General features: G+C 28.9%; 1 protein-coding gene across 1 annotated transcript in view; it reads left to right on the forward strand.

The window, feature by feature from the left end:
• The window catches only part of LOC136990487 (thyrotropin-releasing hormone receptor-like), a 90,868-nt gene that overhangs the window by 38,265 nt on the left and 34,543 nt on the right, over positions 1-18,060 (forward strand). The gene's annotated exons all lie outside the window — the stretch shown is intronic.

An 18,060-nucleotide genomic window follows, 5' to 3' on the forward strand; every position in this document is an offset into this window, starting at 1 on the left:
TTTTTCTACAGACTCGATTTTAAAATAAATTAAAATTATTTTAATACGTAGGCCTATAGCCTACATTTAAATAAATAGCGAAAATTTCTTGAAAAATTTTTATTTTATCTTTTCAGAATATTAATCAATAATTTAGATAAATTTATTTAAAATGTGTATTTAAACCACAAAACTTAAATGAAGATAATTAGGAAAAATTATGGGAAAATATCCGAAAACGAAGGGAACTTTTTTGAGTCCACTTGTCGTGTAATAGATCACTTTAAAAGAATTTATTTAGAATTTGTTTCAAAGTTTCAGACTTTGAACGACTATTTTTTAAAAAGTGACACGGATATTCTTTAGTTACATTAAATTTTAAAAAACTGATTGAAGAAACCATGATGTTACACTGATTGGATTGGCTTGATGAGTAAGGAAACGCAACACATGGGCGATCTGTCAAGGAGGGGTGCCTTTTGGGAGAACTTTCCACGGGAATCGGTCGTTATTTAAGTGTTATACACGCGAAGAAAACATGAAAAACTTCACGCGGGCAGCCTGTTGGTCACGCTCGAACTTACCACCAAACTACTAATGTTCAGTGGTTTTATCGAATGGGAGATGGTACATTGAATTGAACATGAAACCATAATTAAAACCTGAAATTAGGATAAATTGAAATTTTTAAAATAAAAATAAACGCAATTGTATGATGTGTTGCATACCAAAGAATTTACCCCCTTTTGGGGACCTGTGCTTTAAGTTTGCCATCTGTTCCATAAGTGGTCCACTGCAATTTTAAAGTTTTGTTTATGTGATTTAACAAATGGAAATAGGTGTATTTTCGTTTCCACCTGCTTTTCTAAACTGTTTCATTTAAAATCTCTCAACGAGAAACATCAGAAACATTTGGCAAGAGCATCACATTTACGAGGTCTCAAAAATTGTTAAAAATTATGTATTCCATTGTATTTCTTTATTGGTTTTTTGCAAAATTTTATTTAAAAATTGTAATACAATTTTTTTAACATTATTTTTTGTTTTTAATATACTAGAAGCTACAAAACGATAATTGGCTCGAGTTTTCCTCGAACTTTCTCAGGCCATGATTTTATTATGTTACAAACTGTTTTAATGTGGCTTATGTGACAAGTATTCAACATATTCGCTTTTTATGCACACAACAGATTTTCGTGCAAAGACAAATTGCTATGTCGGTAAGAAGTTTACACTTAATTTTGCTCTTTTACAATCTTACGTTTATTGCATTTATGCGTGGTGTAGATCGAATCTGATGTTGAGAAAATCAATCGAATTATATTCAACAGCAATTTTCCAAGTTTTGAATTTTGAAATATTTAATAAAAACTCTATGTAACTTTAGTCATTTTTCTCAAATGCATTCCAAATAATATTATTTGGAAATTCGAACTTCTGGGGAATTCGTCGATAACAACAACAAAAAAGTCTTTTTGACGTTTGTAATTTTCTGTAGGTTTAAATGCAATTTTAAGTTTATAAACGAATTTCAACTTTGTTATTGCAGAAAAGACAAAAGTACTAGATATAACGTTTGTTTTCTCTTAAAGTTTGCCAAAAGAATAATAAATTTTTAAAATATTTTTATTCCTATCACTAGATAATATTCTTATCAATCATTTAAAAAATTACAGTAATTTATTTATGGACTAATGCCAGATACTTCTTTGTATAAAGAAACTTTGGCGTTGAATAAACCACCAAACTTCCATTTTACGTCACTATTTATTTTCCCTGAAATTGGAAATAAATCGGATGTAGCGCTAAATTGAAATACCTTAAACAATAAGCATTATGTATAATAACGGGGTTTATTCGCGAGTTTCAGTTTGAGGGTTTAAAACTCACGTAATTTGAAATAACGATGTCATTTGTAATGTAAAATCGTACATTTTAGTTAGTTATCAACACTGAAGGTTCTCTCTTTAATATTCATTCACGTTTATTCTTCGGCTCTTTACGGAGCGGCGTTATATCGAAGTGTGGCTGTATCCCTTAACGCTGAATGCATTATTTTTTTGCTAACATTGTAGAAAAAACGTAATAAACCAATGTTGAAAAAGGAAGTCAAAGATGAATTTTCTTTTATTGTTCCAATTTAATCTGCCCATAATAAGATCTTTATTGTGCTAGAGTAACCGTATGATTTCTATAAAAGTTAGTTAACCCAAACTTCAATTTTCACTTCTGTATTAAATTCCTTGCTTTCGGGGTTATCAAAGTTTTAGTAGAGTAAACGGATCTGAAAGTATTACTAGTCGCACTAAACAGAACTCGATCGTAACTCTAGACATGTCAGAAAATACTTTTATCATTCTGTTGACGATTAAAATTCCTAATATGTGATAGCATTATTAGATTTAACAGGATCTATAAATTTATATGTGAGTCTTTTCCAAGTTCTCTACGTACGAATGTATGCGTTGAGAGGTTATTTTAATTTTCGAATATGTGTAAATAAATGAATTTTTGATGAAGTTTCATTATTTGGTTCATTTTAATAAAAGGAATTCATAGTAAAATGTTGCTGGTTGGTGTTTACCACAATTTAACACAGAGCTGATTTTATCTCTATTTTATGTATTTACTTGTTAAACAAACATAGGCCTATTTCTTTTTTTTTTAAAATATAAAATCAAATTTAAACAGCAACTTCTTTATTCGAGTCACCTTGTACATAATTTATAGAGAGGGCAAGTGTATTGCCTTTATTATATTACTTACAGAAAAAGTAACCTACGTGACATTCATTTTCAGTCGCGATTCTGTCGATCGGGATTTAATTTGTTAGTTAATTAGAATATATAAATTTTCTGTCGACTAGATGTTGGCCTTCTAGTTTAATTTTTTTTAAATAACTCAGCTGTAAAAGTCACATTTAACCGTACCATTAAATGAGATAAGATGTAAGGAAGAAATTAGAAGATCTCGAGGAGATCGTTCTTGTTCATGCAGAAAAAAATAGAAAAAATCACATTCATTTAATACGCAAGTAAATAAAAAATAACTATAATAAGTGCATAAAATGTATGATTTCATGATGCTTTAATGTGATGAAGTTTCGTGTAATCTCCTACATTTTAATGGCTATCATATGATTTCTGAGATTTGTTGTTGTCTTATAGATTATGCTGTTTATGGCAATATTGAAATGGCATAACTAAATTTATTTATTTAATTTTTAAACTTAAAAACAGAGAATTACTTTTGCAGGAGAACAAATATTCTGACATTTTTTTTACTTTTATAATGACAGAGAAAAAAAATGCACTTCTTGTTTGCAGTTCTTTTACAAAATGTTAAACACGCATGATTTTAACCATTTTCAGTCAATCGAAAGGCTTCATAATTAGATGATCAAAGTTTCATCGAGTATGTCGACATATCAATTATATATTTTCTAATTAAATCGAAGACGATAAATGGAAAAAAATTCTTTTCGATTCTGCAATCGAAATGAATGTTAACGATAAACAAACTTTCCATCTCGATAGTCTATTTATATTAAATAATAATAAATAACACACTTTATCCAAATAGCAATGCAACGCTTAAAATAAAGTTCATGAATATTTTTCTAAAAAGATATTTCTGCTTGACGCAAAGGTACTTAGAAAATTGAAGTTATTCGACGAAGAAGAAATCCTTAGAGATGATAGAAGTGAATCTAATCCAACATATACGTAATGCCTTTGGGAGGCAAATAACATCATCTTCTTCCAATGATTTCTGGATCCGAAACAGAATTTCTCTAGGATATTCACTCTTGATGACGACTTCGTATCCATCATTTTGGAAATGCGAGAAACATTATCATTGACAACAATCATACTCCTATTCCCTTATTATAGTCTAAGTACACACGTTTGTTAATATTTTATCGCTGTAGTCATCTATAACGGTTTACACTTTCCATTTTTATGTTGATGAGTCATATTTTTACATAAATTATTTACATAATTGTACGTAAATATTATTACGCGATTAAAAAAAGTACTCAAATATTTTTAGTGTCGATTTATGTAATTTATTTATCAGTCGTTTAATATATCAAATCGATAGTTACTATACTAAAGTAATGAATAATCTCTCGTCTACACACTTATTATATTTTTGTTGGAAAAATAAAAACAATTGAAACAATAGCATCTTATATATACTAACTTTTTAGAATATGTTTTCGTAGAATAAAAATTCCAGATGAATGTAAACTCTATAACCTACTCTATTTAACAAAATACTAGTAATAGTTAATCATATTTTTAACTAATAATATTTAATCTTAACGATTATTGGATAAGATGTACTTTTCTTAACGACTATTGGTCGAAAATGTAATTATCTTAATGACTGTTGGCTGCAAAATACGGTATTATTAATGAATATTGGCAAAAATGTAGTTTTCAAACGGCCATAAAAGAACAATTAAATTTATTCAAAAAATTTAACGCGTAAAAAGAACAATTAAATTTATTCAAAAAAGTTTTTAGTTAATAGTAGAAAATCAAATTATAAAAATATCGAAAATTGAAACAGTCATATTAAATATTTAGTATCACAAACTTAAAAAAATAAATATATATAATTGTATTATAAAATACAATAGAAAATTCTGTAAATTGAATAGAAAAATTCTAAAAATAAACTGAATATTGAATTACAACAATAGTCTTTGAAAGAAGGAGGAAATTAAATTTAGATCGAAAGTATATCTGCAAATTAATAAAGTCTGCAAAGATCAATAAAATTAAAGCGAAACTTAGCATTTTCACTCTTTTAACTGACATTTAGGCAACTTTATTTAGTCAACACTTCACGATGCTCTCTATCTTGACACGTATTGATAGAAACGTCGCTTGTGTCCAAATCATAACAGCAATCATATTTCTCTGAAAACAATTGAAACCATAATTATATTTTGTCATTTTATTCAATTTATGTTGACAAGTTTACTTCGAATCACTAAAAATATCAATTAAACTTGTTACAATTTCTTTTTGCTTCTGCCTTTTTAATAAACTCGAGAAATTTTCCTATTAGAAATAATTTATTTCAGTTTTTTATCAACAATGTTACGAGATTTTAATTCAATTGAAAATTGAAACAAATTTCTGATTGAATGAAAAATTATTCTCTGAATATTTTGCCTGTTTGTTGGAAATAAAAAGACAATTATTTATTTATTTATTTAAGTGTATTATTTTATTTCAGGTTTTTTAATACGAAAAATTTAAGTTCAAATATATTAACTTAAATTATCGATTAAATATGAATTTATGTAATTAATTTAAGTATAAAATTCTATAATTTTATGAGAGGAAATTATGACACTGGAAATACAAGTAGTTAAAGGGATGTTTCCACGTTCAATAGACTGGTAATAGCTTTATAAATTCTTTACATAAAGTTATAGAATAAAAATTTGGTATTAAGTGTGAAGAAAAATATATACAGTACTATTGTATGCGACTATCAATTGAATGCGAATATAAATGTATTCCATTCCCACACGTGGCAAATGCATGTTAACACGTCTCATGTGTGCCCATGCATAAGAAGTATACTCATTCTGATGTCTGTTTTGTATGGAGACTTTTGAATTGCCCAATATAAAATTTAACTCGGTACAGTTTTTTCTTATAACTAAATTTTATTTGATAAAGTGCGTGTGTTAATCCAGATGCATTGTCTTGTGTCGATACGAAAGTGCAACGGTGTGACAATTTCTTTTGACAATTTTTAAATCATACTCAGCAAACCATTAACATTTCTTATATTATTATCCAAAATTACATTAGTTAATAGTCAGATTTATACATTTTTAATAAATCGTAATATTCAGCATTCTGGTTTCATAACTAAAGTATGAGATCTTTATTTATTATGAAACACGAGGCAAATCGTCTAGGGATTTAACATCGACAAAGGATGCTTAATCCGCTCAAAGTTTATTAATAATTATTAAGTCAATCGTTTGAATTATAAAGATCGGCTTTAAAGTAATTTCAATTTTCCTCCAGGAAATACATAAATATAAATTATCGCCAACATCATTTCGTAGATCTTATAAATCATTAAAACAATTACATTTAAAACCAATTTCCTTTCAAGAAGTGAAAACTTTATCAAAGTATTATAAGTATTAACTATATCAGCGATACTCGAATTAATTAAGTAGGATTAGAAGATTTCCTAAGGGCTAAGTAAGTAAGGTATATCAATTTTCTAATCTGATATGAAATTGGAAAGAGGCAAAATAATGAATTTTACACTTAATTCCGCTTTAAAGACTGAAAATAAATCTCTAGAAGGGTGACAGATTCGTTAAATTTTCTCGGAAGGAAGCGAACCACCGGTCATTTATTAAGTTTTAACGAAGTGCGCTTCCTAACAGTAACGTCGGTCGTATCGGTTATTTCCCCCTTCTATCTAATACCCCGGGCTATAAATTCGCTTTAAAATAATAAATTAAAAAAATTACTACTTCTATGTATTATAATTATAGTATTAAGAAGTTTTGTAAAATAGCCCGAGGTCGTGCAAAGAATAATGAAGGTATTAAGTAAGGATAGTTGGAATTCCTAACGGACTTCATTAAAGTTCTTTTCCTTCTGTGATGTCTTCTGGATTTTCACATTTTTTGCTGCTTCTTGTAGAAAATTACAAATGAATTTTATTTTCTGCTTCGGTTCTGATAGCAATTTTCATTAGAAACATGCGAAAATATCTTACTTTTCTATTTTATATACAAACATCTATTAAATCGGTAAAACATATAATATATCTTTTTTTTAAAAAAAAATTCCTAAATATAATAATATTTTAACTATTTAGGTTTAAATAATTACACAAAAGTCATTATAAGAGGATACCGACATAAGTGAGAACGAAGATGATGATGAACACGACCGAATGAATTAACCAACAAGCCAATGGAAAAAGTGCCATCTCTTACGTAGGCAAAGGCACGCACGTTAAATTAATTAATAGCATATTCAGTACGTCCGTATGTCTGTCTCTGTCATTTTTAACAAAAAGAAACGTGTTATTTCCTCCTTTCTTATTTCATTTAAACATTTTGAATGGTCTGTATGTGTGAGTGTAGTGTAGTGTAGTGTATAGAGCAAAGTTTTATAAAATATTATTACATTTCTCTTATAAGAATCCTTGAGTAGATTGTTATCGATTTAGAAACAGATGGAGAAATGATTAATAAGAAACGACACGGCATTCGTTTGAAATTATTAAATTCCTGATCTTTCCAATTTCCTGTGTATACTTATGGAAAATTTGAATTTGTCTTCGTTTAATATTTAAAAAATAAATAAAAAATTTAATGATAAATCCGTTAAAAACAATCATTTCGAATTCTATTTATTTCTTCTAATTATTTACGGTCGAAAGAGATGGAAATAAATACGATTTTCTCGTTACGAAGACCGGTGGATACATAATTTACATAAATAGAAGTAATACAATTTTAAAAGTCACGACTCTCTCCGTAATAAATTAATTCGATTATACCAAGAGGTGAAGAGAATTCTTTACATAAAAATCCTTCATGCGGGTATTTTTTACAGTATTTTTTCGCCTAATTAATAACGTGTAGAACGGTGTATTTTAACACTCGCTCGTCGTCATGTACAAGCAGGAGGGCGAGTGAAGAGCTTAAAATTACACCCATACAAAGCCGAACAATAAACTTGATGATGGTTTTCCAAAGGAGAGTTTTCACGAGATGACGGCCTGTCTGAAAGAAGAAAATGCTGTTGATGCTCTTCATTCTTAGCAACTCCTATATCTTCTTCCATGATACTCGGTCGCTGTCAACTGTCTTATTTCCTTCGTCGTGGGGCGTGAGAGCACGTCCAATACTTAACGTGACCTTCAGAGTTTGGCAAGTACAAACCCATTTTTGAAAGGCATTAAAGAAAAAAATCCTAAAAAATGAGCTAAGATCAATCGTTTTCTCATTGGTTAACATAGATTCTGCAGACTGAAATAGAACAGAAAAACGCAAAAAAAAAAAAGAAAAACGAACGTTTCTAGTTTTCTTTTGCGTAAAACAACGACTGGAAGTATAAATAAACGACCCCGGATGTAAAAAAAAACCTTCAAAATTTTAATGATAAATAGTAAAATATGATAAATGATGCGAATTTATAAAATTAGACGTCACAATTTGAGATTTTATCGATCAATTCTAGCTTCTTTTAGGACAACCGAAATCATTTTAAAGAGCAGAAAGTCAGGTTATAAAATTGTCCGAAGACTTCTTTTAATCTCTACTGGAGCGTGTAATTTGAAGAATTCGAATAAAATAAATTCTGAGAACTTCATTCACGCTTAAGTGGAGAAAACTGAAGTAATTCGTACTTTACTGTCGGCAATTATCGAATATTTATCGACTTATAGAAAGGTAAAATTAAAATTTATAGAATTGCGATATTAAAATTTACGTGAAAAAATGTAAAATTCAAATTTTATAATCGATATTTACAGCAGAATCCAAAAAGTTTTTGGAAAATATTAGAAATACGCCAGAAAATCCGATAATTTGGGTAAAGTTTTCTAACGATATCAATCCATTTGTGTTGGATATTAAAGAATTTTTAAACTCCCGCAGTTATGTGTTAAAAGCAGCAAATTTTATACTAAAAAATATTTAAATTATCATGTTTATAAAGTAAAATTTCTTTATTTATGTTTACCATAGGTATTCCCTTGACAATATGATGTATGGAAGACCGGGACTGATTTCGGCTTAGTATTTTTTTTTTTTTTTTCAATTTCCTCACTGTATCTAAAATATTGGAATTTTCAGCAATGAATCTGTATATCTTCGGACATATATCATATTTTTTCCGATGAAATGTCTTTATATTATTAACCTAAAAATTTGAATATTTGGAACGCTTTCAAACGTAACAATTTGCTCCACAGTGGGGTAAATCGTTACAGACTGAAGACTACTTTTACACCAAATTGTTTATAAAAATTTAGACCTAGAGAAAATAATAAGGGAGGAAAAACACTGTATTGTTGGAATGCCATGAAATTGACTTTATGCATATCTGCAGATGTTCTGAGAGATCATTTGCAGATCTTTCTTTCCTTAACATCCTTTGCTGTTTTCTCTGCTGCTTCATCTGTTAAACTTTTATGAGTTTTTCACTTATGTTCGTACCATTCTCTAAACTGAAACCTAAAAACAATGACGTGTCAAAAGTGTGGAGTGAGTTACAATACAACAACCTGCCCCCGAGAGTTCTTTTGCCTTTAACCTATTCCTGCTCGTAAACTAAGCAAACAACCGATCGGTAACAGCCTGAAATTAAAGCTGATAGTAACATAAACATGTATTGTATTGTAGAATAACTGCAACATACTTTCAGACATCCAAGCCAATTCACAAGTGAAACACAACTAAAACAATTAGTTTTAAAATATAAAACGGCAAAAACCCTTACAACATTGGCTCACTTGCCATTACAAATTCCAAACTTAGTAGAATACGCTTATGAACAGGCTGTCTGTGGATTGGAAAGTGCTGCATTTAGCAGGCGAAGTTAAAAACCCCTGTAACAACTAGCCACAATTTTCCTTATTTGTCAACACTGTTTCGTTATAACCTTACAAATGTAGTAGAATAGAAAATTTAAAAAATTATTACAAAAATTTATACTTTAATTTTAAAGATAGAAAGTTATAAATTTTGATATCTGACACAGCGAAGCAGTAGTACAATACGTTTAGTTCATAACTTTATAACCGTTTAAAGTTGCAGAGTTGAAGATGAAACGTACAAAACTTTTTAAAATCTAAATTAGCATAAAATTCTGCCTACATAAGTCTTCACATATCTTTATTGAGATGAAAACAGAAAGAAGATTCATTAATAACTAGAGCATCAGTTACGGTAAGTTCTATACGAATGGGTAGATACGTCACATCGGAGTGATACAATTAGATATGGTCGTTAATTCAATTTTCTCTATTCTTTCCTATTCTACTAATGGACCAACGATACGTCATTTTTCTGCCAAGTTCCACGTTCCAGTTTCATTTATTGCTTGTCACATATTCACACATCAGTATACAGTTTATGTACAACCCTGTCACTTGCTCGAGAAACTTCGCACGCTTCAGAAAACTCGTGATTACTTAAGATAAAAGTAATTTTAGCAGATAAACATATAAAGTTTTATATTCAGTCTGTATTTAGGCTAAAACATAATTACTTCTCATTCAAATTATATTTAGCTTCGAAGGAAAAGAAAAACACGTTTAATTCTATACCATCTGAAAATAAATTTTATTAACCCAGTGGTTTCTGGTTACAATTTTACCTTTTCTACAACAGAAATGATTAAAATATAAAAATCTGGAATAATTACTCCATCAAAAAACGGAAATTAAATGAAAAAAGTACGGAATAAATCGAATCGATAGTTGGAGTCGAGTTACATTCAACAGCACCAAAGAAACCTGTTTTGATTAATTTCTTGTTTTCCAATTATTTAGCGGAACCAATTAACATCAAAACTAAATTAATTTGCTTAAATTAGTGAAATTTGTTTTAATTCCGGAAGTTTACGGAGGTTCCAAAAGAGTAAAAGTACATTATTCCATCGTCAAAACTTTGATAAAGTCTGGTAATCTTGAATTAACGTACGAAACTTTCCCGTTCATTTCTTCCCCCTTTAAAGTAATAATAATTGGCAAACTTTTCTGTCTTTAAATGCGTTATATCGATTATTATTCGAAAAGAACGTATTGTTGGCAAAACTTTCCATTTTAATGGAAGTTTTCGATTTACTACAATTTCTGTTTCAAGTAGTTTGCTGTATTAGATTATTTTGGGGCCATCGAGATTCACATAAATCTCACTTTTTCTATTATTTACTACAACGGTTTCTAAAAATAATAGAAAAATAAAAATATGTAAGTTTTCCTCGAAAATTTTATAAAAATTTAGTACTTAACGTACTTATACATTAAAGTTTTTCTTTTTTATAAAGTAAGAACTTTGTATTTATGCAAATAAATGTTTTAAATCATTCTGTTAACAAATAAGTATACAATAACCTATATAAGCCTTATAAGAAATTATTTAAATTATATATTTGGAACTAGGACTTAGAAAAATGTATCTAGCGTGACTATCCAACGTCCTTCTAATACAATAATTATAGTAAAAAGGTGTTGATTCGAATGCCATTCGATGCTGTACACATTGTTCTTTCCTTCAGTGGAGTATGTAATGTGTACACGATTTATATATTTCGAGTATTTATTATTTAATTAAACATACAATAAATTACCAATTAAACGATTGTAAATTAGCAGTACACATTAGCAGCGGTCGATCGAGACTCGTATCTTATTATTAATTCGAAAACATTCGTGTTACGCGGTGTTTAACTCAGAAAATTTGGTGACAAAACTGATCAGGCGCTGGATAGACAAACAAACTTTTCTAAGTACTTATCAGATTAAAGTATAAGCTCAAAGTAAATTGGTTGTGCTCAATCGCTTATATTGAAAAGTGTCATCGATTATTGGAGTAAGTAAAAACATATAAACTTATGGAAAAAGTAAAAGTTATATTAATTTTCTTATCTATGTCTCACACAAAATCAATTTTTACTAATATTAAAGTATTACCTAAAGTATTAAAGTTTTACTTTTCTTCGGAGCTAGCTTTTCCTCTTCGTCTATAATTCCTTCGATATAAATTCCTCCATCCCGTATTTAATAATTCCATTTTTTTTTCTTTTTTCGAGAGAAGTTTTGTCACGTTTCTCGCAATCTCTTCTCTTCTGTTGCCACTCACGACTTTTATTATCACAGTTGAAACCTGTGCCATATTTCTCATGTCCTACAACAAATATGACAAGCGCATTATCGAACACTACTACATACAATTCCGATTTTTTGTTTTTTTTTTAATTTTGTTTTAAAGAGTTACTAAATTTTATAACATTAAAAATTGCATTTTTGCACTAAAAGTGTAATAATAATTTATTAACTTACTCTCAACTGAAATTTGGTTGAATGTTAGCTAAAGACAAGAGAAAACTCTCTTGTCCTTAGCTAACACCCAACCAAAATAATAAATAGCTTCCAATAATAAAAAACAAATCAAAGACAGTGTTAGCTGTCTTTGATTTGTTTTTATTATTGAAAGCTTCGAGAGATTTTATTCGAAACTTTAGTTGTTATTTTATTATTTTTATTACATCTTTTACTTTATTTAAACAAAGAAATATTTAAAAATGAACCGGTACAATTTGCTACAGAAGCAATAAATGAGCAATGAGATAAAATATCGATTTCTATGTTGGCGTTGGTTTTATCACTAGCAATACTTTGTGTGCTGACAGGTGATTTCCTGCACCTGCTCCTCATTATTCCTATGCTTAAATCTTTGCTATCTGTATCGATGGACGAGTGTAAATCTTCTCTAGTTTCGTCTGTCTCGCATATGTATCGAGAAGAAAATGAGACACTTAATTCTTTCTTCTTAGTATTTAATACGAGAAGGGATAGAAAATATTTTCTTTTCAATTCAATTAAATTAATATTTTTAATCGTTTCTAGTCAAGCTAAAATATCCAATCGTGACAAATTGCATTTAATTAACGAATGCATTCGTAATAATATATAATGTAATTCTTGTATATTTCTTACTATAAAGCTTAGAATTTTATATTTTTCTATCACTAAAAAGAACTTTTTATCTTTGTAGCACACAATTTTTTTCACTTGGAACTCGCTCTTTCTTTAGGAGATTACAGACATTATCGCCTTATGTCACTTTACATATGTATTAAATTCACACAGGATCAGCTTTTTTCTGAACAATTTACTAAAAATATTCATCCGTCTTGTTTATCTTTGTTTATAAATCGGAAAAGTTCAATCTTGCAAAGGGGCATTATTATCAGACTCGATTTTTACCGGAAGAAACTTAAGAAAACAAGACTAGCAGTTGCTATGACGACTCTCTTTCGCGACAGTTGCATTTTCCATGACATTTCCATACCAACTGTTAAACACCCCCGCAATATGAATGTGTTGCTCCGAGTAGTGACGTTTACTCACGTATTTAGTTAGCTGGACGATAACAGTTCGATAAAGTTGACATAGCGTTCCAGTTCTAAATAGTTATGAGAAGTTATTCCAGAAAATAAAACTATTCACAATTAAAATATAAATAATGATATTAAATAATTTTTGAAAAACCTATAATCGAAATTTCATACTACTTTGAGTTAAAACAAACATCAACTATAATTTACTGCTAAAATCTACTGAAAACTACTGAAAATAACTGTAAATATAAACTCCTCAAAATTGGATAACTATTAAACAGGCCCGCCCATTGACCTTTTTGATTTCTACGCTTGAGAACTTTAGGAACTTGAGAAGTTTTACTAAACCTTATATTTTGCATAAATTATACAAATAATTTAATAAATCGTTAAATTTCATTGTCTAATGTCTTTCGTGACTGAAAATGTCATTTTTCTTGATAGAAAATACAAAAAGTTTATAACTTCCTATTATTTCTAATGCAGAAGTCTAGTCTATCTTATACAGTATGTTGTATGTATTTGTATGAGGATTATAATAGGGTGTCTTAGCACTTTTCTACAGACTAAATATCAAATGATATATTATTTTACAAACGTAATTTGTTGCCAACACGAAAATAAAACGATTTAAAACTTTAGTTGCACGTGAAAATTCAATAAATACAATTGTTCATAGTGACGGAAAAATATATTTCCATGCTTCATAATAACAAATATATAAATTATATTTATAAATATATCTTATTGGACTGTAGTTTTCAAATTGCAGACCTATCGATTCCCACTGTCGTTTGTTCTACTGTCCGTCCGTTGTCCGTCCGTCTTTCTTTAATCTCGAAAATTAGATGAAAATCGAGACCAGATATGGAAAGTTTACGGACTGGAGACCCCGATTAACTATATACAAAATTCCGGTTTGAACCGGAAGTTATGTGATTTTTAAAAACATTAAAATATGATGAGAAATTGCAGCCCGTCAATGTGACGATGTCACAATAATTTATATTCCAATATCAGTATATATTTTTTTTCTGATTCTACAGTCATACAAATAAATCCAAGATTTTATAAAAATTTGAGCTTTCGTATACGATATTTATCATTATTCATTATCATTTTCGAACATTTTAGATCATTAATCAGGATTTTTTTCTTATATAGAAGACAACTTCTATAATTTATGTTACGTCATATTTCTTCAGCGTCATTCGATAAGTTAATATTTGCGAGGATTCCAAAATTCGTCTGCGATATTCAATTTTTATTCGAGTCTAATTTCATGATTTAGACTTTTAGAGTGTTTACTTCTCAAATTTTTCACTCGTACGTCTCGGCTGTGTTTGACACGTGTCTCCTTTCTTCCTTTGTGAAGAAACAAAAGACGATGTTTATACGTAACAAAAAAATGTCATAAATTGTTTATCTCGTGCAATAAACAAATACGTCACGCGTTTGGCGACAATATTTCGTCGGATGCAGAAATTCTGTCGCGATCATAAAACTATATTGTTTTGTTACGTTCTTTTAAGTCAAAGAAAAATAGAAAACCGGAAGAAAAATTTGGGATTTGAATACGTTTACTTAAAGAAATTATCAGTATTTTTACTTTGTTATTCCGCTTAAAAATGAAGCATAATTGTAAAAATTTATCCTTAAGAATAAGATTAAACGATTTCTATTATAAAAAAATAATAATAATGCATTTTATAAATGCGTAATTATTAATACAATTTTTATTTTAACTCCAGAAAATGCAATTGTTCGTTTGATAATACCATTTTAGGTATGAAAAAAGGAGTATAAAAACGTAAACAGACACGAACGAGACTAATTTCTAGACATATTTAAACGTATCGAACGCAATTAATGACTACTTTACTCTGTGAAAGTAGAGAAGATCAAGTTTTACCCCGTTATTTAACCATTAGTTTAAGGAAGACATTGATTACTAGATAGAGCGATGCCGTTCTGAATAATTTATTGTCTGACGATGGGATATAATAATCTGTCACAATGGAAAAACATCTCGGTAATGATAACTTATGACGTCGAAGGAAGTAAATCTTGCATCTTCCACGCAGATACATCGATAGAGAATGTGGAAATTATTCCAAGCAATCTTTCGAATAAATAGGCTATTTTCTAAATCTATTTATTTTGATAAGAGCAAACAATTCGAAATTAATTGAACAAAATATTTTCCGTTTCATTTCAAATCTAATAAAAGAAGGTAATTAGCTTCATTTTGTTTACTATAATCCAAGAAAATGGATTTATCGGCTTTCCAGTTTTACTATTTTATTTAAATTGTTGACAGATCGCTAAATAATTGAATTAAGTTAAGCAAAAATAGTATTTAAATCACAATTTTTGATATAAATTATGGTAAATTGCACTTTTAATTACTGCAAATACTGCGTAATCTCCGCAGCAACGTCATAGTAAATGGCCTCAACGTCTTTCTACGTATTTAAATACAATGCCGGAACGAATTTTCTGCATCCCTTGTCAGATTGGGAATTTGAAAAGAAAGTATTTGCAATACATCAATATAAATTGTTGACATTTTTTTCTATTTTCCAGCAATTACCGATGACAGAAAAACGTCTATAAACATCAATTATGACGGAGGCTAAGACAATGTGATCAATTAATTTTTACTTTCGTGTTTACAGATAAAAATAACAAAGTATCGATAAAATTTGGAGATATTACTTTCTAATTTCTGACATTATTGAATAATCAGTGACGTTAGAAAACAGGAAAAAAAGAAGAAAAAAGTCTCCAACTTCTATTGACATATTGGAAATACTTTCTCCTTAACGTTTTCAATTTGTCGAGCGATGTAAAAGTTTCTAGAGCCGTGTCCGAATTTTTAGAAAATCAAGTACAAACTTTGGTAGATTTATCCAAGATTAAATTTAATTGGAGTCAGGAAGCGCTTAACCTACGTATCAGGAGGGGAAAAGGGAGACAACTAGCAAACACACTAATAACACGTTAGATATCGACTGATACCTTTTTACTGTAGAGTTTTTGTTGTTCACAAAATCATATTTTCCACGATTATATTTCAGAAAAATAAGAGAAGATACAATTTTATGAATAAATAGTTAAGGGAGAATATACTAAAATATAGTTTCGCATAACTTTCATACTTATAACGATTTAAATATTGTTATAATCTTTATAAGATGTTTTAAAAATTTCATATTGGGAAAATCTCCATGAATTAAAAGTAGTGAAGCTATATTTTGATGTTTTCTAAAGCTTGGAATTCTTAAAACGTTCCTCTGCTAAGAGGATTTTAAGTATAGAAAATCTAAATTTTTCCTAGGGCCTCACGCTTTTAGAGGCCTCAAAGGAGCCCAGATGTGTACCCTACTCAGCTAGAGAAATCACGAATTTTAGTTTCTTGATAACTGAAATTTTAGATCTTATACAACATCAAGAATCTTGTAGAATGAATTTTATATTACGTATTTACATATTTTAAAAACGGGCATCGATAATCTACTCTTTTCTTGGGCCTGGCACAATTTAAAATTGTCACTGAAGACATAAACAGCTTCCGGTACTTTGATAATTTCAATTTATTCGATAGTATTTAGTCTAGTATTTATACAATTATTAAACGAGTTGAGAATATTAAATTATATTTAGTTTCCTTTGTAAATAATTTTCAGAATAAAATAAAACAGAATAAATAACCGAATTAAAATCGAAGCGTTGCGAGGTGTTAATTGCAAGGTGCAAACAACAGTATTAAATCTACGATAGAGATAATTTAATTTTCAGCTTGTTTTCAGTTTTATTTTCGTTATTCTTGTATATTTTATTAATAAAAATGTTAATGTTTCTCTTATCTTTCTTCCCAAACAGAATTAAAATCGTCTCCTTTCAATATCATTTATATCGGAAGAGTCGAAATTCGATTGAATCTTGTTAAGTACAGTACAAGCAGATAACATGAAAAACTCGCTGTTTATATTGATTCGGAAATATCCTTCGGGGAGTCTTATGCAAAATATCGCCTCATATTCGCGTTAACGTTTCAAGAAATCATAATACTTCTGACACGAGCGAAACACTGGCGAAAACACTATCTGAAAATAAACATCTGTTTTTAAAACACGTAAACTATTTTAACTTCTTTCGGGCATATAAATGGTTTTCTATACGGATAAAATTGAATATAACAAATTTAACCCCTGACCTTTGTAAAATTGTAATTTTCAACCTTTCTAGTGGCACGTCAACGAGTCACAACCAACTTATCTACGCGTAAACACAAAGTGACGTTGCAAATCTACACTGTTTAAAATAAAATATATACAAATAATATCACGAAGTAGCGCTATAAATTATTTTTTTGAAATTTTTCTCATAGAAATTTTATGAGAACTTTTCGGTATAGAATATAGACTACTTTATTTTTTTTATAATATATTATCTATACAAAAAAAAATAGACCGGTTTCCATGAATATTTGAAGAATTTGAAATTTTGTCCTAACAAAAATTTTAATTTAAACACGTTAATAGAAGGGATCGAATTTCCCACATAACAGAATTTCTATGAAAATCGATGGTTTTGTTGTTATATGTATAGCAATCGAATACATTTTCTCAATAGATATCATTTATAATTGATAAATATGACAATAATGATATCTATCCGATGATGATCCGCTTTATTAATCGATACATTAGCAAACTTATATCAGAAACGAAGATAATTTAGAATTATGTAACCGATAAATTACGATATTTGCTTATCTTTGTGTATTCATTAACTAATATTATTAATTTATATCTTTATATATTATTTCTACAATTTAGATATTGATTAATCAATGCTGTTTCGAATGACTTTATTTCTTATTTTATTGCATCAAAAATCGTTTGTAGAAATACTTGTAAAGTATGAAGCTGGAAAA

The sequence above is a fragment of the Centruroides vittatus genome, unplaced genomic scaffold (genome assembly GCF_030686945.1).
Source record: "Centruroides vittatus isolate TY-2023 unplaced genomic scaffold, ASM3068694v2 scaffold_944, whole genome shotgun sequence".
Classification (NCBI taxonomy): Eukaryota; Metazoa; Arthropoda; class Arachnida; order Scorpiones; family Buthidae; genus Centruroides; species Centruroides vittatus.